This window comes from Chroicocephalus ridibundus, chromosome Z (genome assembly GCF_963924245.1).
Source record: "Chroicocephalus ridibundus chromosome Z, bChrRid1.1, whole genome shotgun sequence".
Classification (NCBI taxonomy): domain Eukaryota; kingdom Metazoa; phylum Chordata; class Aves; order Charadriiformes; family Laridae; genus Chroicocephalus; species Chroicocephalus ridibundus.
In genome coordinates this window covers 2,384,443-2,409,355 of record NC_086316.1, presented here as the reverse complement: position 1 = coordinate 2,409,355, position 24,913 = coordinate 2,384,443, and the positions used below count along the sequence as shown (strand labels likewise).

Genomic DNA, 24,913 nt, shown 5'->3' with positions numbered 1-24,913 from the left:
CTTGCCTGGTTTCCAGATATGTTTGAGCTATGCTCCTCTTACAAAGAGGTGGTGAGCTGGGAACATCGCATGTAAAGCCCTCTGCATGGTGAGGAAGAGGGAGATGGCCACCGAGAAGAAAGTGGTCACCAGAAAAGCTGCAACAATCAACTCCCAACCGATACTTCAGAGCAGTAGGAAAAATAACCTAGCAAAATTCATGCCACGCTGACAATTAGTGAGCTATAAACAAATGTAAGGACAAGGGGAGGATGCTGGGAAGGCCCACGCTCAACGTCCTAAACCAAAAGCATCAAAACGATTGATGCCTCAGCGCCGCTCAATGCATCGCTTGGGACAATGATCCCAACCCATGGGACACAGGCGTGCTGGAGGCTGACCTGGTGTTCCCGGGCACGTCAGGGGACACAGCGCTCTCAGACGCTTGAGGTGACACTTGGGCAGGCTTTCCCGTGGCCTTTCATGTTGCTCACCTTCGCCTGACAACGAGCAATGTGCAGTCTGTTGATCCGTAACGAGCACTTTTTACCCTTCGTGTTTGACCACATTACAAGGGGTGCCGTTGCACATCCCTTCCGTGGAAGATAGGCACGCGGCACAAAGGTAAGTGAATTTTCTATTCGAACCACTCCTTCAGCTTCTGACCCACCACCTCCTCCATTCTGACCAATCTCTTAATCCACTTGATTTTAAAACTACGCGGGCTTTGATTTTACCCCTTGCTCACCCTTTAAATCTCATTTCTTATCCCCTAACTCAATTAACACAGCTTAGTTAAAATTGTTACAAACATCTTTTGGGGGATTATCCCCTTAATCATAATTTTAAAATGAATGGAATATTCAATAATCTGTACTCATGATGTAATCAGAAATTAAAAAAAAAAATCCTATGAAAGCTATTTAATAATATTCTAAACTACTCAGCATTTAATTAAGGTTATTAGAACATTAGAAATGAGATAGAAAGATGAATAAGGAATAAATCTGAAGTCTTTAACCATTGTTTTTAAAATGAATGACCACATTAAGGTCTTCCCAAAACTAAAGTGGTAATACATCTTTTCTCCCACAAGATCCTGCTTTAGAAACGTGCTTCTGTGTTTGGGAGGGGAAAGGGAGGGGATTAAAGTCTTTGAAATTGTTCTATAAATAATGTGAACCCACTGAGTATCAGCCTGTCCCTTCACCGGAGCCAAAATAAGCACCCAAACACCAGGATCGCCTCCCTGAGCAGAAGAAAAATCCCTCCCCCTTTGCAAAACCGGGGGCTGCGTTGAGGACGTTGCGCATGGAAGATGCACTGTGTCGGCACCCATATCGGGGGACATCGCGTACCCCATGCCGCAGAGCCATCGATATATCGTGTACCCACAGCACCCCGGCCGTCCTGGCCACATCTGACATGCAGATGCGAGGCATAAATGCCATTTATAGAGGTTTCCACCTCGGGACACTCACACAGATTTCGAGCAGCCTCAGTCTGGTCTTCTTTTTTTTCTTTTCTTTTTTTTTTTTTTTTTAGTTTTTTTTAAATTTTGCTTCCCTGTAGCCCTTCGAAGGCGAAACGCACCTCGCGCTAAACCTACTCTAGGGGGATTTGGGATCTGATTGTGCATTTGTTCTACAAATAACTCCCACCCCAGTCTGCCAGTCATTCCCCTGCATAATTTCCACAAAAGCCTGAGGGAGTTTTTCGTGCAAGAGGACTTGAGGGTCAAGCGCACTTTAGAGGAGATTAATTTTACTTTTTTCCTTTTTTTTTCCTTTTTTTCTTTTTCCCCCCAAAGTAAACTTAAACAGCTTTAAAACTGTTCGGCCTTCCCAAGCTGAGATCAGAGCCCGGCACAAAAGGGTGAGTTGTGGCCCTGGGTTGTGGCATCTGAGGGTCATTTTTGGCGAGGAAAAGGACCGCTGACTGCTCTAAGCCCCCGTGCCGGGCTGTCCCCAAGGTCCGTGCCCGCAGACCCAGGGTCTGAGGCTCTTAAAATAATTTCCGCGAAGTCAAATGCTCAAAAGCTATGTCATCGCAGCGGATCGCACTCTGAGAATAGCAGGAAGGAATTACATTGCACGCTGTTAAAATGTTAGCAACCACATTTCATTTTTGAAAAGGCAATTTATTTGTCCTGAAATAAAGAGTTGATTATATCTCTTATTACTGTTACAAGAACTTGATATATCACAAAGTGGAAGAGTTACAACATGTACCAACTCTCAACCAGGAAAAATGAACCTGATTCATAATTCACTTTGAGAATGTCTAGTTAGTCAATCAAGTGATTTGTAATCATAAAGGCTGCCAGGAATTGAATGAATAATGGACCGTACTAAAATCCTCGGATTTTCTAGTATTCTTATTTCATTATGTGACTTTTATTGCTATTTCTGATAGTTGTCTCTCTTTCAGCAGAACAAATTAAACTATTCATATTTACTGGAAGGAATATATTTGACTGTTTAATGCGCATAATGAATACACAAATGGAGTGACCACCCTACGTAACAACCGAATGTGAGGTTTTTCTCCACAGAAGCTAAACCTTTAGGACGCGGAGCTTGGATAGAAACGGTCTTTCCCTCTACACCACCCCACCCCCCCGCCTCTGTTTTTCCTCTTGAAAGGATTTTTGGGGTAATCAATCCTAGCATACATCATATTGTTACAGTACATTTTCTCGAGTTGTTTTATAACTATGGAAATGACATAATTCACACAGCGTGGCATCTGTTAAAGAGCAACTGCCTCACCCTCTTTCTGTAGCTGAGAAGCATCTCTGCACCGTATGATTATCTAATAAGATGTGACCTCCAGTTCTGCATTTTTACTGGTAATCTGGCAGAATCAGATAGATAGCTGTAGACAGAACTGGAAACAAGAAACAACCACCCTAAATATGAAATTGTGCAGACGCTGTAGCTTAATATGTGTTAATTGTATTCAAAAGTGCAGATTTTTAATGTTTGGTTCCTTTTTCTTTCTCAGACTTTTGCTGCAAAACAAAACTTTTAAACCCCACAGCCAGCACTGCGCAGAAAGTCCCTTAATTGCAGATTTCTATTACACTGAAATTTTAACCCATTGTTTGCTATATTATTTATCATTATCTCGTGAGTTTCTAAGTATATGTTTTTGATATCCTCACAACTGAATCAGAAATGTGATTTTTGAATGATCGACGCACCCACGCCGTGAGCTACTTTATTCTTGGCATTTCCCCCTACCTACAGAGCAGGTCCTTGGACAGATTCTTATTTACATTTATACTGGTGTAATTTTATTTTGCATGGGGCCAGGGGGATGTATGGCAAAGAAAGAAGTGTTAAGTGATGAAATTAAATTTATTATATATTTTGGTGATATTTTAGCCAGAAGGATTTTAAGGATTTTACTGGCCCTTTATATGCCATCCAGATGTGAGGTTTAGACTTTCCCATTAAAACCAAAGGTTGTGACTTCATTAAAAAAGTAGACAGCACATGGACAAGGCTTCACCTAGCAGTGAAGCACAACCAGTCCGGGACCAGAATGCGGCAAGGGGAAAACAGTTATTTCAGGAGGCTTTGGATCAAGCTCGCAAATAAACCTGAATTTAGAAAAACAGGATGTAGTTAGCCAAACTGGAATACAGCCAGGATGCTGCTCCTACTGCTACAGGCGTTCTCATGCTATTTTATAACGATCGCAAGGGATCGCCACCTGCATTTTACACCTTCTCTAAAGCTGTTGTCATTTCAAAGGGATAATATCAAATCAGATGTAAACTACAATGGAAGTGTAACCGGTTGCAAAACTCATGTCTTGGGACATTTTTTTACTTCCAGTAAAAACACAGCATTCTGAACTTAAATCTGTGGAAATGCTCGTAGCCCAGGCAGGGTGCCACTGTGTCAGTGAATGAGAAAGGAAATCCGAAAACTGAAACGGCAAAAAGTGACCAGATAATTTTGTCTGTATTAATGAAGATGAGAAAAATGACAAAAAGCATAATAAAATACCGAAACACTTTTGTCTTTACCATTCAAATGCTAGGGAAAATCCCCAAAATATTGCTCAGAAGACAAAACACAGTTTTGATCGAGAAGTATCACAGTTAATTTCAACGCCATTTTCTGCCTGCTATCGTCATTTTAGAAAATGGCTTAGAACGGCCAAAAAATAAAATGCACAAGGTCAAAATGTAGCGTTAGTCCAGTATGCTGCATTGACTGGATATACACCCAGTGTTTTTCCCAACTAAAGCCACTGTCCATGTTTCTAGCTGAAGGGGGACCACAGCAGTTGGTCAACAAGGTTCATGTTGAGCTCTCTAGAAAAGGATGTCCAACAGGGATCATTTTCCAGTCATGAGCTCTTGCAGATGTCTTGTAGTTGTCATGTTAAAAATCAGTGGATCTGGGGATGAGGTTGCTGTGATTCCCTTCCACGGCTACCAACACGCACATACGGTTGGTTTACTAGTGATGGTCTTCTTGGTATCCTGGAATACAGCAAAGCTGAAAAGCTCCTCAGAGCCAGAACTGTATTTCTTTGACACTGTTTAACATAGTGTAAATTGAAATAAATGACTGGTGCGGCTAATTTTAATAGCTATGTAAAGCACTGGAACTATGTAGGATCCCCCCATTTTTAATACATTGCCTGTGATCATCGTAATGAGGCACTAGTGTGGTAAGCCATGTACTTTTAACTTTTTACTCACTTGGAAAAAAATGAAGTATCAACACAGCAATGGCTGTAAAATCTGATGCGAGAAATCCCCGCTCATTCATGTGGTGTTTTCATTCATGCCGTTTGTGGACAAGCAGAAATTTGTTATTATTAAACACCGACTTCTAGCTAAACAAATAGATTTAATTATGCTATACTTTCCATGTTTTTGCAAACTACAGAACTTTGATCTTCGATACAGCAGCACATACAGCAGGGAGGTGAATTTTACTGCTGCTGGTATAAAAGGCCCATAATAGCAGAGGTTAATGGGTGGGCAAGAGACCATACTTCCTTTCCAAATACTGTTCGGAAGTGCGTGAGCGTTTAACCACTTGAATGCCATTTCACACATTAAGCAACCTCAAATGCCTAGGTGAATTAAAAACAAATTAATTCCTGGCAAAGTTGCAATTAGCCCTCAGTGGACTTTCACCACACCCACAACATACCAGCTGTTGCTTATCCTTGTCTGCCTCGATGGAAAAAACCAAATTATTTACCAAGAAAACACGATTCTGGAGAAGTGATGTTGCCCAGTTTTTGGGTAGCTTGATGTGAAAATTTTTTTTCTAGGGGCCCTCATCTGGCCCTTTGAGCTGAATGACCTAGAGGTGAGCTGTGAGCAACGGGACGGATGCCCTCCAGCTCCTCGCCTCCAGCTTTCACGTGCCCAGCAGCTCTCTGCCTACCCTCGCATACTGCTGCGAGTGCATGGCCCTCAGCAACACCAGAAAAAAGAGCTGCTCCCCGCTGCTGAACACACCAAAAATAAACTGTGTCAGAGGTCTGACGGAGTGTTTACCTTTTCAGTCAGGATCTTCCCTTTAATACTATCCAGAAGTTGGGCTCAGGGCCTAGTAATTGTCTTATACAAAATATATATAAAGAGGTGGATCCAGGCTTAGCAAGAGGCAAATCCCCGTTGTGCCCATCAGAGGAGGCTGCTCTGTTTCTCTTCCCCGCGGGTCTGTTTTTCCCTATACCCGTCGATCCGGGCTGACCAAAGCCAATATTTGCATCTTCCAGAACTGCAGGGTTTCGGTGCTGCAGCAGCTCAGAGCGAAGTCCAAGACCCTCACGATTTGTCAGCAAGCAGGGTTAAACACAGCCAAAAATACCTTGTTTTAACCTGACTGAAAGATTTTATTTTAAAACAGCTGCTCTCGCCTTTGTCTTGCTTCTTTTATTAATATGAACTTGAAGTGATGGTTAATATTTCAGGACTGCTCTAGCAAAGCGTTTTGATGCTCCCCAGTTTAAAGGGATGGTGAAATTGATATATTCCTCAGAAACAATCTTCTGCCAAATCATCATTTTCTTTGGAAACTGCCCTGTAGGATAATTTTCGGCCAGTTCACAGCTTGGCCAGTTACCAGTACACTGTCTCTGCACCACCGCATGTGCCGTAGCTCCTTCTGCTGGACCTTTTAATGTTGGATAGAGGATTTCGAGAATCAGGCAGATCCAGCATGAGCTGCTGGGTCAGGGAACTACCATCAGAAATCTGCTTTGGGTGAAAACCTTGACCCTTTAAAAGACAGGGCTTACCACTCCACTGAGCAGTGTTTGTGCCTGCAGCCCCACCACAGGGACCACCCACCTGCCCGGACACTTAGCCCTGCAATACGTGTGCTGGCCACGACAATGCTCAGCTCAGCTGACAGGGTTTCATGTTAATAATCATAGACGCATGGAGTTGCCCAGGTTGGAAGGGACCTTTCAGATTGTTGAGTCCAACCATCAACCCAACACTGACAAAAACCATCACTAACCCATGTCCCTCAGCACCACGTCTGCCCAGCTTTTAAATACCTCCTGGGATGGTGACTCAACCCTTGTCTCTGACCTCCACACCCTTTCAAGCTGAGCCTGGATTCACGGGTCTGGAATGTCACCAGATGCCTCCCCTGGCCGGTACCACACAGGAGTGTGTTTTTAGCCATTTAAGGACCATTTGGCTTGGTTGTTGCAAGTTGCGGTTTTGGTAGTCCCTCTGCCCAAGGGGACTGGGGTCCACTTTTTCTGTTCCCTGGTGCCCCAGCAGGAAGCTCTGTCTCTATCTCTAGCAGGCTGCCTCTGCCCTCAGCAGCTGCTCTGGACACGGTCTGTGCCTCCCCAGAAGAACATGAACGTGTAACTTGCTGCAGCCCACCAAGACCAACAACCACCCAAAACGTTGCATGCAAGACCTTGCCCTCCAGCCACACACATGTCCCAGAGGGACAATTAATCAAAGTCTAATATTTTCGGTAGTGCACGGCTCTGTTCTATTCTGTGTGCTAACATGGACTGGGTATGACAGTCTCCAGGGGACACATCTCTCTGCAAGCTTTTCTCAGATAGTTCATCTCCTTGGTACAGGCCCCAGCCACAGCAGGGTGGTGTAAAAAGGCACCGGCTCCATCTCATCACGTGTTTGCTCTTCATCCAACCACCTTCAGCAGGCACCTAGCGCTGGCTGAAGGCTCCGTATGGGTGACCACGGGCCACGCTGCTGGTCAATGTCCCCTTCAGGCCACCCTGGGTGGCACACAGGCTCCAACCGAGTTTGTTCTGGGGGACGCACCTCTCCCCTTTCTTCCTATGGGGTGCTTGGGAGCCCACAGCACAGCCATTCCTCCTACCAGCAAGGGCTGGAAAGTTCAATATTTGACATCCAAATATTTGGGTGGATCGGGCTCCAAGAAACCATTACTGTTTAATATACAGGCTTAAACAATAAGCATTTATTTTCATTTATACAACTAAAATAAGTCTGTTTTCAGAAATGCACTGAACCCGCTGTTACATCTGTGGAATTCCTGTGTTATGAGAAGACTTAGACTAACACGAAAATAGGGTGTGATCAGAGTCAAGCCCTGTGTTTGTACCTCATCCAGCAAACCCTAGGACACAATCAACCTGTGTTTTCATAGCATGAAGTTTTCGTATTTTAATGGGAAGAAAGTTTGACAAACATACTGTTCGCCCCTGTTTCTTCTTTTTTCTCAGGTAAGGGGGTAAGGAAGGAAAATCTTGAGTGGAGTCTCTTCCAAATTAGCAAAGTGGGAATAGATATGCTAATGTACAGCCAGTGAGGATCCCATGGGGACTCAAAACCTCATGCGGGCAGAGCCGAAGCAATGCTCTGCTGTGTGCAAATCCAGCGTTGGCATGGGTCTGTGTTTTGCCCGAAGACGAGCCGATCCCAGGGTCACAGCTGGAAATTGTGTGTGGTCTGTGTGCAGCAGAACCTCGGGGTGAAGCATGCGGATTTCAGCTCATCTGCACTGTGGATGCCAGAAACAGGAACCGAGTTTTTAAAAGAGTGTCTTAGCAGAGCACAAATGGCTTTTTCCAGCTCTAGTCTGTTTTGCTCCCTGGTGGGGAGCGCTTCTTCACACAAACTTCTCCCGATCGATAGAGTGACAGCCCTAATGTATAGTTAGTGTATGTGTGAGGGTCATACAGCTGTCCCTTCAGTAGACATTAATCCTACATCCAGAACTATGCGAGAGGTTAATGTTTGCTAATCTAACAGACTCTGTTTCTCTCCAGTCCTGCAGGGATGAAAGGATGTGAGCTTCACTTAAGCTTTTTAAGTTTGGTCTGTGATGGATTCTGCCTGTTTTATTGCGAACGGGAGGGATGGGGGTGGAAATCTGTCTCCGCTCCTCGCCCAGACTTTCCAAGCCAAGAATATTGTTATCATTTATTTACCAAGAGCAAAACTTTCCTCAGTGCCTGGCGGAGGAGCAGAAGGATTCTCCTGTGCCAGCTGAAAAGGCGCAGGGAGGAGGAAGGGGCAGAGGGGATTGGGAGCGTGGTTTGCTGCCAGGCAGGACGAGCCCCGCGTTCAGAGCCAAGCCTCCCTGGGGCTCGGCTGCCCGGGCAGGAAAAATGTGAACGCTTGTTGCCTTTTGTGCCTTTCCTTTCAAAGTGGCTGGACAGTGGAAAACCATCAGGAGAGCAGGAATGCTGGGCAAAACGAGCCTGTGTTATGCCAGAAAGGGGGGGGGTCCCTGTTACAGCAGAGAAGCCTTTGAAGGGAAGATCGCAGCATTCCCCAGGACACCAGCGTTTTCCAGGCTGCCGTGCCTGGAGGCAGCCACCCTTGTCTCACTGCAGGCTAACCCACGCCACAGGCTTTCCCCGGACAACGCAGGGATTTCTAGGGATTCCCGGGAGCAAACACATAACCCTCTTTATGACTACTATTACAGCACCTTCAAAAATCGCATTAGGTGGAGAAGGGAAAAGTTAGACTCTGCACACCACAGAGGGATCTCACGCAAGTAAATACAAGAACATTGCTTAGGCAGGGCAAAGCGTATTTTCTGGCATGATATAAAGGAAATCATGCTGTGACCCAAGGACTGGTACTTGGATTCGACCTGAAATTACAGTAAATTAAAATAGGAAGTAGCAGGCTAACATCCTCCCGGAGAGCAGGGAAAAAGAAAATATAATAGGGCTGTAACTTCAGAATATCCTGGGTTTGCAATGCAGTGGATCTGTGGTATCCAGTACGATAAATTTACCTTCCCTTTGAAAGTAGCTATTGAGCTACTCTCATCGCAAGGCAGATACAGAGGTGAAATAAATGCTTCTCTACCCTCGCTGCTATCTAAAAGTGCTGTTTCGGCACGGCGCAGCTTTACAGAAGCCTGAGCTGGAAAGACATTAGCACATGACAACATCACTTTTTACTATAGGACTAATTGCACCTAAAGTTTAACTCGAGAACACTAAATCAATACAATTTTTTTAGCACTGCATTGTGGAAACAAATAGATTAGCACGGTTGACCCATGTCTGCTGTCGGTAAAGTGGGTCTGAAAAGAGCGGTTTTGTGGGCAGAAGAGGCTACCTACGGCGTGGGATCTCCTCGCCTTCCCTCGCCCTCCCACAACCTGCACCCCAAGGGGTGCCCGGCTCCCTTTTCCCACCACATCCCAGTGCTTCAAGGCCTGGTTATCCTGAAAGGGTGCAGACGGATTGGTCTGGGAGGGTCCACCCCCACGTCAGACGGGTGGCTCCGGGAGCTGACACAAACTGCATTTCTTCTCACTACCCCAGACAGGCAGATGGATCGATAATAGATTAGCTATAGGCGGCCCCGCGATTTTAAGAAAGAATGAACTGTGAGGTTTACTCAGTCCTTCTGTGATTCCTACCCCTCTTGTTGAGCATGAACAAAACATTTCTCCCCGACTGTCAAATGCCCACCCTTCACATGCAACTGCTTGTTGAAATTGCTCTTCAGGTTAAGCACACACACACCCCCCCAGGACTCTGCAACCTTTTTTTTTTGTAAAAGAGGAGTGGGGAGAGGAGAGAAGGTGGGCTCGCTTTAAGAATCAGTGGATTTACAGCACAACAAGGGAAAAACTTCTTTATGGCTTTCCTGGGACTTCAGGATTTTGTGTTTCTATTTTTACAAGAATGGGCTGATTTGTCTTAGGCTATTACTGTCTATTACTGCTGGAAGTCCCGGGGAAAGGTGGGAAGCAGAGAATTCTGGCAATCTGCCTAAAGAGAAATCAATGAAACAAATTAATCCTTCGCAGGCTGCAATGACACAGTAATCCATCATTCAGAGCTGCTTTTATACACCAAATCAGAGAGCAGAGGAAAGAGCCCTGGGGGACATCACAGACAACAACTTACAGCAACACTGGGAAAATACTAAGGAATCAGTTTATTTAAAGAGGATAGATTTCAGTTGATTGCCTATTTCGTTTTATAGAGATTTTTCTTCCACAGTGCTGCGAAGCTCTGGGCGGATGGCTCTATCTGCTGAACGCTGGCTCCCTGGATCCCCTCCGTGGGTTTACAGGAGGGCTGGAGGAGGAAAATTCGGGGGGGGGAGGGCAGGGGGAGGGGGTGGGAAATGAGTCTTTTTACCCGTGGTGGGCCAGTGGCTGATACTGGCTTTTGGAGGCGAGGAGGGAGGGGATGCTCCCAGAAGCCCCCTGCGGGCTTTGCAGAATCGGGACCTTCGGGCACCGGCTCCGTGGATCCGTCCCCCCCCCTCCCCCCCATCCTCACACACCCCCTGCGGTCACCTTTTGGGGAAACCCACTCAGCGGGAGCGGGGGGGGGAACGGATTTAAAACCATCGGGCCGTGCTTAAAAGTCACCTGGTGGTCCCCAGAGGGCTGGGCGGGGGGAGGCGAGCGAAGGGGCTTTTCGGGAGCATCCCCCGGGATGACCCCCTCCTTCCCCCGCCGGGACACCCCCGCGGCTGCGGGTTCTGCCCGCCCGCACAGAGCCCTGCCGAAAGCCGGGGAGGGGGCGAGGGGGGGATATCGGGCAGGAATGAGGGAACACGCTGGAAATCAGCGCGAAACGCCCGAAAACAGCAAAGCTGCCGCAACACGGACAGCGGGGTGCCATCAGGAGGCTTGGTTTATTTTATTTTTTTTACTCCCCCCCGTCTCTCCTCCGTCCCCCCGCTCTAAGGGCAAAAGGGGTAATTTTGGTAGCCCGCTTGCGTGTTGGTTTCGCCACCCTGGCACTTGGGAGGCATGTTTTCTTCTGGCTTTCCCCTACTTTGAAGAGATGGATAACGTAAGGACCTGGTGGTGCTGCTGGGGTCAGGAGAAGTATGCTAATTGGGGAGCCTAATTGCTTCAAGCAGTCATGCCTCTAAACATGGAGAGCGCCGTTGATGGAGTCAGTCTGTTCCTAATAAAATGAAGAAGCACTGAATTAAATTCCCAAGAAAGGGACTATAAAAGTTTCCACAGTGTAACTAAATGACTTCACCTATACTATTACCCCTCAGATGACATCTTGAAAGAAGGCAGACTCAATACAGCCTCCATATTCATAAATTGGCCGTGCTTAGGCCAGTAAATCTGGACTGATTTAAAAAGGCTTTTTCATCCTCCCAATCAAATGAAGTCATTGTTAATTAGATGTTTTCTGTTAACAATGTCGCTATTCCCTGAGTTACCTGCTCACACATTTAGTGAACTTCTTACAGCATATGGATCAGCAGATTTTTTTTTTTTTTTTTTTTTTTTTTTTTGCCGTGTCAGGCTGGAAGGTGGTTTCCCTCTTGTAACTCTCCTTTTCGGGGCAAATACCATTCATTCTGCTCCTGGCGGGATAAATGCCGCCTCTGGATGTTTTTAGAGGTCATTAATGTCCCTGGTGGGGCTGTGCGAAGGGGCAGCCTGGTTGTTTTCCTTGTTTTCCTGTTTTCTCTCCGGGAAAAGCCTGTCGGGGATCCCCATTGAGATGGCAAGCACTCCCGGACAGCCCAGGCGGGTTTCGGGGTGCCGATCGCCCGCAGCGGGTCACCGGAGCCCGCTTGACCTGCTTGGGACACCCGCCGAGAGGGGCACAGGCTTGCAGACAAGCGTGCGGCAGAGGGGAAAAAAGAAAAAGAAAAAGAAAAAAAAAAGATAGCATGCTCAAACTTCCCCCGGTAGCTCGGGATGTTTGCAAACAAAAGAAAACCCGCAGCTCCGGCTCCTCGGGCTCTCCCCCCTCGCAGTGAGAGGCATCTCGGGGCGCGTTTCGCTCAGTTTAAGTGTTTTTATGAGGTAGATGTTTTCTGCCCCTGGGAGGACCCTCGGGGATGCGACTTTTCCTCGCGTCCCCGCCAGCATCACCGGCGGGTCTCGGCGCTCGGTGAGCCCGCAGCGAAGCCCAGGCGTGATGAGAAGGCGGCGGGCGGCTTCCCACAGGTCGCGACGGGACAGGAGGTGTCCCCGGCGCGGAGGTGCGCGGTTGCTTACGCGGGTCTGCAGCGGGTCGCGGGAGGAGCCCGGAGATGCGCTGGGGAACACTCGGTTGAGCAGTCCCTTCCCCAGTCTGGCGGGAGGGAGCAGGGAAGGAAGCAGTCCTGCTTAATTAGGTATAGCAGGTGGGTTGGTGTGTTTTCTGTTGGGCTTTTTTTTTGTTTTGGTTTGGTTTTTTTTGCCAAGTGCTTTGCACCTAGACCGCTGACCTCTTCAGATTCCCGCCCCACCACCACCCCCCCCCGCAATCCTTTGTGCCATTTAAGCCCGTCTTCATCCTACTTAGACAGATTCAGCCGTGTGCTTCATGTGTCTCCCTCCCGCAATTGGCTCCAAATAAACGGATCACGAATGTAAAACTATCCCCCCAAGACATATGACTAAGAATTGTCAAGGAGACTTTGGTCCACTATCCATGTCTATTATGCCAGTCACTCATCATGATCCCTTGTGGTGTGTCATACGTCATCATGACACTGATCCATGACACAGTTTAATGCTATTCGGGGATGCTCCGGCATCGCACCAGCCGCCTGCCTCCACCCTGCACCTTTGTAACTCGCCGCAAACGCATCCCCGGCATCCTCGCCAATGGACCACCGCACGGCTTAAATTAAAAGCCACCATCCCAGGCGCTCTCCGGCCAAAAAGCGCGCTGCTCGGGGTTTCTAGCTGTTTCCCCGTTTAGGGGTTGTTTTTCCTGTCCTCCCCGCCTCGTTTTTCGCCTCGGGTCCCTCAGCGCTCCCAACCTCGGGCTGAAGGGCAGCCCCTGGACATGTCGGGGGGGGAGAGGGGGGGTGTCTCTGCGTGTTGCCGTGCGCTACACCCCGCGTTAGGCATTCAGTTCTCCTGACAAGACACCTAAAGAGATGCCCGTCCACACATGCTCTCGTTATTCCGCGCCTGGGCGAAAGGCAGCACCTCCGCGCCGGGTGCACGCAGGGGAGGCCAGCAGAGAGCGGTGGGGGAGGGGGGGCGGGGAGGGGGGGACGGGACAAGGACACCAGCCCGCCCCTTTCTGCCCCTCCGTGGGTCGTTAGCGTGGGGAGGGGACCCGCGGTCGGTGGCGGGGTCTCGGGGCCACCGTCCGACCCGCAGTTGGAGCATCATCCTGCGGGCTCCGGGCGAGGGTCTGCGGGGGGGAGGCAGACAATAGCGGCGGCTGTAACACCTGCGATCTATCACGGCGATGAAATATGTACAGTAATGTGGAGTAATTGCTCTTTCCGCTTCCAGAGGGAGCTCAAAGCTGGAAAATCAAGGTTAGAGTCTTCCAAACTGTAAACAATTTCCACAGGGCACATCCAAAGCGCACGCAGATAGACAGGGAGACAGACAGAGAGAGAGAGAGAGAGAGTTCCCCGTTTGTCTCAGAAGGGACTTTAAGATTCATTTAACATCGTGCGAAGGAGGGATAAAGACTCTGTCAACGTGTATTAATCTGTTGAGCTGCAGCACGGAACTGAGAAACTTTCACCTGTGCGCAGCGGGGAGAAACCCGAGGCAGGGTATGAGGGGAGCGGGGACACGGGGGCTGATGTACGGCCGGATCAGCGCCGCAATAATTAATTCACTGCAGACCACAGGGTTCCTTTAGTAGGTACATAAACTGCGGCTGTAAAGGGCGACGTGCTTGTGCGCACCTTCGCGCCGGGATCTCCCACGGCAGCGGGTCAGCGCCCGTGTCCCGCCTACCTGCGGGATTTCGGAGTTGGGTCTCGGGTGGCTCACCCGAGAGCCAGGTTGCGGGGTGGGATGAGGGTGGGCACACACCCACCTTTCCCTGCACCCACCTTCCCCCGCAAGTTTTCCCGCCGCTTAACTCTGCGCGCATCTGTATGGCATGTTTTATTGAGTGCGGGTAATCCCACCCGGCGGTTCACAGTTCGGTAACGGCTGACACTAAAAAAAAAAAATTTAATGCTGACTCGGGAAGTGGCGCGCACGCTAATTAGGAGGTTCGTCGAGGAGTAGGGACCCCTGGAAGAGCGGCTGGGATTTGGGTCTGGGGAGAGACGGTGCTTCCACGCTGCGCTGAGCTCGGCCGGTGCCCAACAGGTCAAAAAACATCCTCATCCTCCACCCCATGACACCCCCCCACCCGTGCCACCCACTCACTTTGCCCAACCTGAGCACACCCACTCACTCACTCACACGCCGTCCCTGTATCCCGCTCCGGTCCCCTGCAGCTTCCCTGCTCCGCATCTCCTCCCCCCCACCACCCCCCCGAAGCCTCTCTCTGCCCCGCCGCCCCCCGTCTCCATCCTCGTCACCCCCCGGCTCGGCTGCCAGGACCCCGAGGAGTGTCACAACCTGCGTATAAATCACCGGGAACAAGCCGCAGGTTCGTTTCCTTCGGGGAAAAATAAACAAGTAAAAATAAATAAATGAACCCAGCTTTATTGCTCTTTTAGCAGAGAGATGGCATGTCTCCGCTTATAAAAAGCGGGGGGGGGGGGGGGGGGGGGGAGAAGACAGTACATTAAAGAGTCACCACCGTCTCCCTGACAAGTCATTACGCCTTTATCCCCCACCAATTAACCACACCTCACGGGGCTGCGGCTAACAGCTAAATTGGGCTGAAAACTAAGGGATCCCCTCGAGTCCCGGCGTGTGCCCGGGATGGGGAGGTCCCTTCGGGCAGCCCCCCGGGAGCGGGGACGGGCGGCCGAGCAGCATCTTCTGACCAGGGATGCTCCTTCAGAGCGCGGTCAAAACTTTCTTATTTATTCTTTTTTTTTTTTTTTTTTTTTCCCCTAAACACCTAACCTCGCGGTGGAGCCCTGATCCATAGCACAGTCCAGCAAACAATTCTGTTTATCTCCTTTACAATAGCAATTTTATGCGGTACAATGCGACATATACAGCAATGAATATGCATAGAGAGCTGCGAGGGAACACGAATGCGTACGGTAAAATGCCACCTTCCCTACCTGTCCCTTTTCTTAGCTAGTTCGAACAAAAGGCACCCCGGATGCTTTTTGTGGCACTGAATTAATTCCAAATATTTGGTACACAAACTTAGCGAGCCTAAAGGAGATTAATTTTCCAGAGTAATCCAATTAAAAGATTTCTAAACTAATCTTTTTGCAAAAAAAAAAAAAAAAATAGTGCAAGGCTAAAGAGGAAACTCGTTTTTATGACAGTGATTTATTGCACCAGTTTGGTCTATAGAAAGAGGCTTTCCTTGCTTGGAGATGACCACTTTCTTCCCCCCCGCCGCACCCGAGGTTGCAAATATACCCTAGCATACATGTGGCTGAATCTGTTTATTTTATTTTATTGTTATTTTCTGGAAAGACTATCATCCGGGCGCGAATCTCTCCCTTAACGCGCCAAGGAAGGGAGTTTAGTCGCTTACAAGTACCCTAGACTTTTTAAAGTGCTAATAGATTTATGGTCTCTTTTCCGACGCCCATCCAGAGTAATTAGCACATATGTTCTAAATAGATGATAGTTTTGTGAGCAATAAAGCAATTACCCATCGCTGGAGCTGACAGTTCCTCCAACTAAACTCCAACCAGCAGCTAATTGGAAAAGTCATTTCAGCTCCATTGTCTGCAATTAGTCCTGCTAAACTATTACACCCAAACTACCTGGTTTGAGGTTTATTTATTCATTTCTATTTGCATTTACAAACGTTTACCAAGTCACGCTTAACTTTTCCAGGCGACGGGCGTCTCTGGGGCTGGGTTTTGGGGTGGGTTTGTTGTTTGTTTTTTGTTGGGGTTTTTTTTCTCCTTTCGCATCCAGGAGAGCCACGCTCCCATCTTGGCGCTGCTGGAGGGCTCAGCGGTTCACAAACATGTGTCCCCTTTGCTGAGCCGGGGTGATAAAACCCTATTTTCCCCACCAGAGCAGCCAAGCGGGCGGGCGAGGGCGGTGGGGAGGAAGGAGAAGGGTGATCCTGCTAAGAAAAGAAAAAAAAAAAAAAAAAGAAAAAAAAAACTAATTCCCCTTCCACCCGAGCTCCGCATTTAGGGACAGCCTGAATAACAACCCCCCCCAGCACCCTAAGTCGCTGGAGGAGCCCATGTGTGTCCCCCATCCAGCCCTGCCTGGGGACACGGTGCCCCCCTGCCTCTTCCCGTGGCATCGCAGGACGGGGAAAGGTCTGTGGGGTCGGGGGACCCCTTTTCTGTCATCCCCCCCCCGAAACTGCCTCCTCCTCCTCCAGGGTGAAAAAATTAAACAAGGCGGTGGGGGCTGAGGACTTGTGCACAGTGAGTGGAAAAAATGTGTTAAACATCAGTTTGACGCCCCACCGGAGCTTCAAAATATACACCGGCTGGATTCCTTCTACTTAATTTAATCTTTATTGGACTGGGTCTCTTCTCGTCATCTATTCACTAGAAGTCCCAGCAAAACGTACCACTGGAGAGAAGAGGGGAGGTGGGAGGGGGGGTGCGAAGGAGAGGGCTGTTTAGCCCTTCATTTGAACCGCAGACTTTAGCAGGTATTTAGCAGGGAGGCACTCCAAGGAGTTTGAAGTAGGTCTCTTAAGTCAAGACTTCTGGCCAGGGCTTGAGCTGGTCCTGGAGTGGAAAAGATTTGTGTGTTGGGATGGGAACTTGTAGCCTTAGCAACAAAGTAGTCACTTGAAGGAATTTACAGCGAAAGCATCCCAGACTGAGAAAGAAACGCCAATTTCTGAGCGGCGAGGAGGGAAGAGATAGTGCCCTGGCTTGAGCCTCTAGAACAAAGCTTTTTCTATTTGCCAGCGGCCCCCAGTTTTGTCCGCCTCTCTTTTCCCTTTCTTCCTTTTTTTTTTTCCTGCTTCAGCCTCCAAAAAAAAAAAAAAAACAAAAAAAAAAAAACAAAAAACACAAACCACCAACCTTGGCAAAATGACCCCAAAAAAACCCACGGGCACCGCCGCCAGCGCACCGCCCGGGCTCGGGCAACTGGCAAAGCGGAGTCGGTTGCCCACCCAAGGGATGGATGTAGCCCCCTTCCAAAAGCCACCCTCTGCTCGGCGGCCGGGGCTGCCTCTTAGCCCTGGCACCCTCGATAACTGCAAATTACCAAAATCCCGGTGTCTGACGGTGAGAGGCAAAATCACGTCGGGCCGCCCCTCCGCGCTGCGCGTCCGAGCATCGCCCCACGGGAAGGCTCCTTTTACTGGCCGGGCGCTGACAGGGGGGTCTCTGGGGCTCTGGTTGCCCCCCCAGACCCCCCCGGCCCCGGGCAGGGGGTACCCTGCCCCTCGGGGTGCGCGGGGGTCGCGCCTGTGCCTCCGCGGGCGCGCAGGGTGCGCGCAGGGCAGGCGCCCACGCGGGTCCGTGGGTGCGCGCACCCACGGACACGCACCCCTCCGGCCAGGCAAAAGCGATTTCGTTGCTCCCGGAGCACACACACACCCACACCCTTTTTTTTTTTTTTCCTTTTTTTTTCTTTTTTCTTTTTCCATTACGAGCGATTAGATGGTGTCTATTCAAAGTTGCTGATCCAGAGAGAAAATAGGAGTAGATAAAAGGAGATTTCAAGTGACCTCCTCGTCCCTTTCACACCAACCTGAGTCCCAGAATAGCCAAGGATCAACTCGGACAAAAGCCCTTTCCTTTTCCCTTTCAGCTTCAGAAGATTCAGTGCAAGGGGTTAACAATAAAACATATAACTCTAGACCCGTTTGGTAGGATCAGGCAATTTTGTATACCTTATTAATGACACCGTTGGATATGCCCGGGCTTCACCCCTAGAAACTTGTGAATAAAAAAAAAAATAAATAAAAAAAAAAAGAAGAAGGGAAAAAAAAAGCCTTCGCGTGGTAAAATACATAGCAGTCATTTAGAGCTTTTGTGTTGGGCTGGAGCGATTTGCTGTGTTTATTCTGTTTCGTTTAAACTTTATCTAAAGCGCATCCCCGTCCTCCACAGACCGAGAGAATACGCTGTAATAAACATATCTTACTCCTGACAGTTTAAGTGAAAATGCTAAGGTTTATTACTCAGATCAACTTCTGATGAGGTAAATATGATTATGTCGCTACTGTTGTTACCAGCCGCACTGCTGCATTTCCCCCAGCAAAATACTTTTGCGCCGTTTTATCGCGGATGCTGGGGAGAAAGTGACATTAAATACTTAAACGTCTTGGAGACGGTCTCTGGTCTGCGGAAAGTCCAGCTCGAATCCAGTCCTGACGGACTAATCCCCGCAGTAAAAGAAATGGGATCTCTGACAGGTAACTATTAAGGAAATGATTATATACCGCCGTCGATGGCGTTGTCAGGACAATCTCGCAACTTTCAAACTCGTTTCCAAACGTCAGCTCTCCATCAAAAGCTCCAGCCCAATTGCGAATCATAAATAACACCAAATTCATCCCTAACAGAAGCCGGGGGTTTAAAATACAGTCAGAGGTGTTTCAACGCAAAGCCTCGTGTTAATGGCTTTTGTACACTTTTGTTTCTCTTGGCTTCGGCGCTGGGATCACCGCAGCTTTATTTGTGCCGAAAGTAAATATTTGGTCCTGGCTTCACCAGTGTGTTGAAAATGATTCCCAGATTTGCCTTATATAGGAAGGTTTGATTTGCATCAAGAGGTCATCAATTTATTTTCCTGGAGCTGTACTTGGGGACTGCCATGCTCCTTTATGCTCCGAGACAAGTGGCCTTCGGTTTGGGTGCTTTCTCTCCCCTCCCCACGCAGACGTGGGTTTGTTGTTTGGTTTGGGATTTTTTAGGTGTAGTTTGGTTTGGGTTTTTTTTACTCCCAGGCACATATTTAATTTTTTTTTCCCCTTCCCCCCCCCCCCCCATTCTTTTTTTTTTGCTTTAAATTTAAGAAAAAAATGCAGGCTTTCGGATGCTCAGGCGTTTCTGTTTGGATGGATGGCGAGCGCAAAGTTGTGATTCAGCGCCCTGCTTTCGGGTTGGCACCGGAGCCCGGTACTTTTGAGCGCTAACAAATGACAAACCCCGGCTCGGCGCGGCCCCGCTGCCGGGGAGGCTGCGGGGACGGCAGATTGCCTTCCCGAGGGGGTGGCGGGGGGGGGGGAATGGGGAGGGGGGGCCGCTGTCACGCCGCTTTTTTGCCAATCCCGTCTAAAATAATTCCAGGGAAGCAGGCGGCGTGCGCGGAGGGGAAGGGCGGTCGCCCCCCTGGGTTAAGCACAGGCGGAGGGCGAGGAGCTTGAGGGGGGAGGGGAGGCGACACCCTCCCGTGGTAGGGGGGAAACCCTCCCCGGGTGTCGTGGGACCCGCTGGGATGTGCAAGACCCCCGGACAAGGCGGGGATGTCGGCCGCGACCCCAGGAGGTTGTTTCGGAGTGGGAAGGGGAAAGAGTTCGCTCCCACCAGTGTTTCTTTTTTTTAAAAAAAAAAAAAAAAAAAAAATGAGGCAGGATATGCGTGATGGAGGGGCCCGGGGCATGTGCGGGGGCAGAGGAGGGGGGGGCTAAGCAGGGAAAGGTGGAGGCCCCTCTTTGCCAAGGCCAGCCGCCTTCGGTGGGATGCAGGGAAACGGCCTGGGCGATGGAGACAGGGATACCTGGAGGGGAGCGGGGGCATGCCCGCCCGGGAGGCTCTGGGGTGGGGGGGAGGCTCGGTGTCCACCCCCCGGCACCGGATTTCTTTTTAGAAAGCGGTGGGGGTCGGCACAAAGCCTCCCCCCACCACCACCACCCCCCGCCCCGGAGTGCAGGTCCCGCAGGGCGGCTGCGGGCAGCAGCGAGCGAGCAGCCCCGACCTACCCGGCGGGGCCAGCCCGACTCTCCCCCTACCCCCCCTCGGATGCCCAGGGTGATGCAACTCACCGGAGACCCCCTTTCCCAGGGGAGGGGGCCACCGCTTCCCCTCGTAAAGCACCACCTCCCGCCCGCACATCTTGTGTTCCGCTCCTCAAAGAACTTGGTTGTCTTTCAGGTCTGTCCCTGGGGTGGGGGGTGGGGGGAGACGGAACGGGACGGGACAGGGAGATGGGGAGGGAAAAGGTGAAAAATAAAAATAAAGGAGGGGAGGGGAAAAAGGGCAAAAGAAGAAAAAGGCCTGGGAGGAAAGGCCCCAGCACCGCTAATGGGAAACGAGGCCTGGCTGGGCACCGGCAGCTGCCGAGGCCTGGCCCGGCAGCGGGGGCGGCGGGGGACAACAGGGCCGGGACGCACGATGAGGGCTGGGGGGGTCCCGGTGCGACTGGTCACATCCCCTTTGTAGCCGGCCCGGCCCGGGAAAAGGGCCGCCCCGACGTAGGGGGGGAAGAGAAGGGGGGCAGTGGCGGGGACCCCGATGCGACCCTCTGGTTTTACAGCCTTGAAGGTGTCCGCCGGGCAGAGCAGGGGACGGCTAAAAATGCTAAAAATGGGGAGCCAGAGGGACATTTTTGCACGTCAGAGCTGCTCGCTGCACCCTGTGACAGCAGCCTGGCATTTATTGTCCTCCATCTACCCCACTCACTACATGCGCGTGTGCATGAATATATATATATATACACACACACACATGTATATAAGTACATCCGTGCATGTCTGAGTGTATTTTTGTACATATATATATTGCCTTGTGGAGCTTGGCAGGTGAAGCAGGCGCTTAACATTTGTTTTGGAAAATGCAGGCTACGGATCTCAGCTCCCGGCTTACAGGCAGCCCTGCCACTTCCGAAATAATAATAAATAATAACAATAAATACCACCGATTGGATTTTATATTCTACCCTACACCCCCCTCACCTCCCACCCCGCCAGAAATAGGGTGTAGAAGTTGTCACCACTAAGCTCCAGAAGAACTTTTCCTTTCCGGAGGGGTCGAGAGGGCTGCAGAGGAGAGAGGAGCCACCGCCGTCCCGGGTTGGGTTACACCGGGTGGGGGAAGAAAGAGAGATACAGAAAGGAGGGGGAAAAGGAAAAGGGGAAAAAAAAAAAAAAAAAAAAAAGGTTCTAAATCCTCCCCAAACTGTGCCCCCTTCAGCTCCTAGCCAGGACCCCGGCCTGAGGAAAGCGGGGTCCGGGGCGACGGACGGAAAATTAAGTCTGAGCAAGTCCCCAGCGCCGTCTCCCCTGCCCGTTCCAGATCTGCAGAGGTTAAAAAGCAATCAAAGCTCGTTTCCCAATTAAATGTGAGTTGTGACCATTTCCAAGTGTCCCTGTAATTTGTCGGGGAGAGGAAATGCCTCCTGCCGAGTGAACTGTGCTTTAACCTGGCCAGCTGAGGCATGAGGCCACTTTTACTGATGGATGCCCTCCGTCCCGGCTCCTTGTTCCCCGGGCTCCTGCACAACAACAGGACGCCGCGGTCGGGATTTTCCACGGGACTCCCGCAAACTTCACCGGCCCTTCCCCGCATCGTCTCTTTTTTGTTTTTTTTTTTTTTGTTTTTTTTTTTTTTTAAAAAAACAAAACAAAACAAACAACAAACCACATTTAATAGTCGCTTATCCCTCAGCACGCAGCAAATGCAAACCGCCAAGCGTTTGCAGCCAGGCGAGGGGAGAAAATACCTCCCCGCCGCACACACACACACATACACACCCCTTACTCAAACCAGCGCAATTTGAGCGGGTTTGGGCTTCCTCCTGATTGCGGTTGCGCCCAGCCAGGCTGGGAAGCATCTGATTGCTGCCCCTTAAATCTGTTGACACTATCACCCAGATAAACAGGCTGCACATCGATCTTTTCATTAGGTGATCAAATAACAAACAGAGCAGGTGAAAGAGGAGAGCCGGAGGATGCTGGCACTTCCCCCACCGCTGCCGGCGCTGGAAGTTGTGCTCGAACACGCGTGGGTCATCTCTGAGAGACACGCGTGTTACCTTAACGAGGGAGGGGGGGATGCAGTGGAAATACCCCCACACGGTTCTCTAGGGGGGAAAGGTTGGGGCGGGGGGAGAAAATCTCGGGGCAAAATGAGGGCTCCCTCCGCCCAAATAACGGGACGCCGGGGAGAGGGGGGTTGGGGGGGGAGCAGCCCTGGGGAGGAGGGGGGGGGGGGGGGGGGGGAGGTTGGGGAAGGTCTCCCCCCGCCAAGTGCCGCGGCCCCGCTCCCCTCCCTCCGCCCCGAAAGCCCGAGGATAGAAGCGGCGACTTGCCTGGGGTGTCCCGGGGTGTCCCGGGGAGCCGGGGCCGGCGCAGCCCGGGCGGAGGAGCCGGGCGGCGGCTGCTGGGTCCGTCCACCTTCTCCCAGGCTTTCCGCCTCTCTCTGTGTCTGTGTCTCTGTCTCTCTCTCTCTCTCTCTCTCCCTCTCTCTCCGTGCCTCGCTCTGCCTCTTTTACTCTCTGTCTCTTCACAGTCTGGGGAGTAAAATCTGGATGATATACATACCGAGCTTGCTTTTTTTGTCCGATTTAATCTTATTCGTTTCACCTTTTCACTGACCAAGAGGCAGGACCGAGAGTTTATTTGGAAAGAGGGAGAGAGAGGAAAGGAGCCCACTGTTGCATAGTCAATAACATCCTTTTTATCAATGCAATATACAATAGAGACGGCTTGGCCCAGGGACTCATTGAAAATCTCTTCATTATTTCGGGACAAAATCAAGCGTTTATTCTGATCTCAGAAATGATGAAGGATTCTCCTCTCCAGCCGGCTCCCAGCCTCAGATTTCAGAGCTGACAGAGAAAGAAAAAAAAAAAAAATGCGATCACGATACATCAAAGTTGAGGGCTTTTTTTTTTTTTGGTTTTAATGAAAGCAACATCTCTTTACAAAAAATAATAACAATAAAACTTTTGTCATGTATTTCATCCCCTTTCCTCCCGCAGGTTTTTCCCCCGGCTTCCAATCTGATTGTAAACTTTTACAGGAGCTGAGAGGAGGGTAGGGTGTCGAGTTGTTTTGGGTTTTTTTTGGTTGGGGTTTTTTGGGGGTTTTGGGGTTTGGTTTTTTTACAGTTTGTTTCCTCTTTGTCACGCACAGTCTTTTCGACCCAAAGCCAATTTCAGACCTCTGTCTGAAGAGGGAGGTTTCCGGGAAGGCAGCCTTGTGAGAAAGGAAGGACAGAAATTGGAAAGAAGGGGGTTCTGCTCCCCGGTGAGGTTTTCTATTAAAAATAAAGAAGGGAAAGATGAGGGGGAAAAAAGGAGTAAAATAATAAAAGACGGGGGTGTGAAAGGCCGCAGACAGGCAGGGTGGGGGAGCCCCCCCGGCTCCCCCGGGCCGGCGGCTCCTGCCCGCTAGATGGCAGCCGGCGCCAGCGATTCCTGCGCCGCGCCGGGGCCGGGGCCGCGGAGGAGCGCGGAGAGGCGCGGAGCGGGGCGGAGGGGCTCGGAGCGGGGCCACCGCGCCGTGTGTTCCCCGCGCATCCCACCCGCAGCTCACTTTGGGGAGGGGGGGGTCGGGGGGGAGCACTGCCCGCAGCGTGGTTGGGGTTGTTCTGGCCCTAAAAAAAAAAAAAAATTAAAGGAGGGGGGTGGGGGGGTGGTTTCCCACGCGGGAAGGCCAGCGGGGCGGTAGGAGGAGGGTGGGCATGTTAGGTGAGGAAAAAGGGGTGAGGGCCCGGCTGCCAAAATAGCCCAAAGTGGAACGGGAGCGGGTAGAGGTGTAAATGTGTGCGCGGACACGAGTGTGTGCGTGCGGGGGGTGTGTGTGGGGGGGGGGGGTGCGCGCACACGCACGCCTGCTCCTCCGCGCAGCGAGCGCGTTTTCTTCTCCATCATTAAAACCCCCGGAATGGCTTTTGGAATCGTGAAGGGAGAGAGAAATCCCGGGTTCAGACGTGGAGGAAAGTGGGGGGGGGGGGGGAGGGGGGGGAAGAAAAAAAAAAAGAAAAAAAAAACACCAACAACTTTTCACGGGGAGCCCACATCGTTCCCTTTTAATTTCCCCTTTCCGCCTATCGCAATGCATCCTCCTCTGTCGATGTGTGTGCGGGGGGGGGGAGAGAGAGAGAGAGACCGTAGACGACCCATACTAATCAGGTCTCAAAGTAAATAGCAGCGCAGGGCGATCTCAATGTAAATTGTGCTTGTCAGAAGAATCCCCTCTCCCTCCCTCCTTCTCTCTACCCTCCCTCCCTCCCTCCCTCCCTCATTCCCCCCCTCCTCCCCTCCCTTCCCCATCCCAGTCAGTAGGTAGCGGAGAATATAAAAAAAAAAAAAAAAAAAAAAAAAAAGGGGGGGGGGGAGGGGGGGGAGCGCTGGGGGGGCAACCAATGGAGTGAAGGAGGCTTGGCTAACCTTAGCCTCCCATTTTCTCTCCCCCCAATTCAGGGCTCTGACCAGTCAGTCGCCTTTGATTATCAGTTGCCAGCAGCCCTTCTCTTGGCTCCTTGACACGAGCTCCATATAAGGCAGCGATCTCCATAGAAACGTGTCAGTTTCAATAGTAGTGTCAAAGTTCACTATATACAGACATTCGCGCAGATCCCCCTTTCGGAAACATTGCTCTGCTAGGCTTCCCGTTTAAACGCATTCATTTTTTGGGTCTCTCTCTCTCTCTCTCTCTCTCCCTCTCTCTCTCCCCCTCTCTCTCTCTCTCTCCCCTTTCTTGCATATTCTATTAGTTGTGTGCTTCCCCCCCCCCTTCATCTCCCTCTTCTCCT

General features: G+C 50.4%; 2 long non-coding RNA genes across 3 annotated transcripts in view; both read right to left on the bottom strand.

Annotated features, from left to right (window-relative positions):
• Window positions 1-24,811, bottom strand: part of LOC134508478 (uncharacterized) — a 69,209-nt gene extending 44,398 nt beyond the window's left edge. For both annotated transcript variants that reach the window (XR_010069061.1, XR_010069062.1), the window contains exons 1-2: window positions 24,549-24,811; window positions 22,460-22,982 (exon numbers count right to left, since the gene is read on the bottom strand). This is a non-coding gene — a long non-coding RNA (uncharacterized LOC134508478). The remainder of the gene's footprint in view (window positions 1-22,459; window positions 22,983-24,548) is intronic.
• On the bottom strand, window positions 8,387-21,140 carry LOC134508479 (uncharacterized). The gene is made up of 3 exons (XR_010069064.1): window positions 20,200-21,140; window positions 18,103-18,148; window positions 8,387-11,382 (listed from the first exon to the last, which is right to left on the bottom strand). It is a non-coding gene; the product is annotated as an uncharacterized LOC134508479 (long non-coding RNA).
• Window positions 24,812-24,913: the final 102 nt, after the last annotated feature.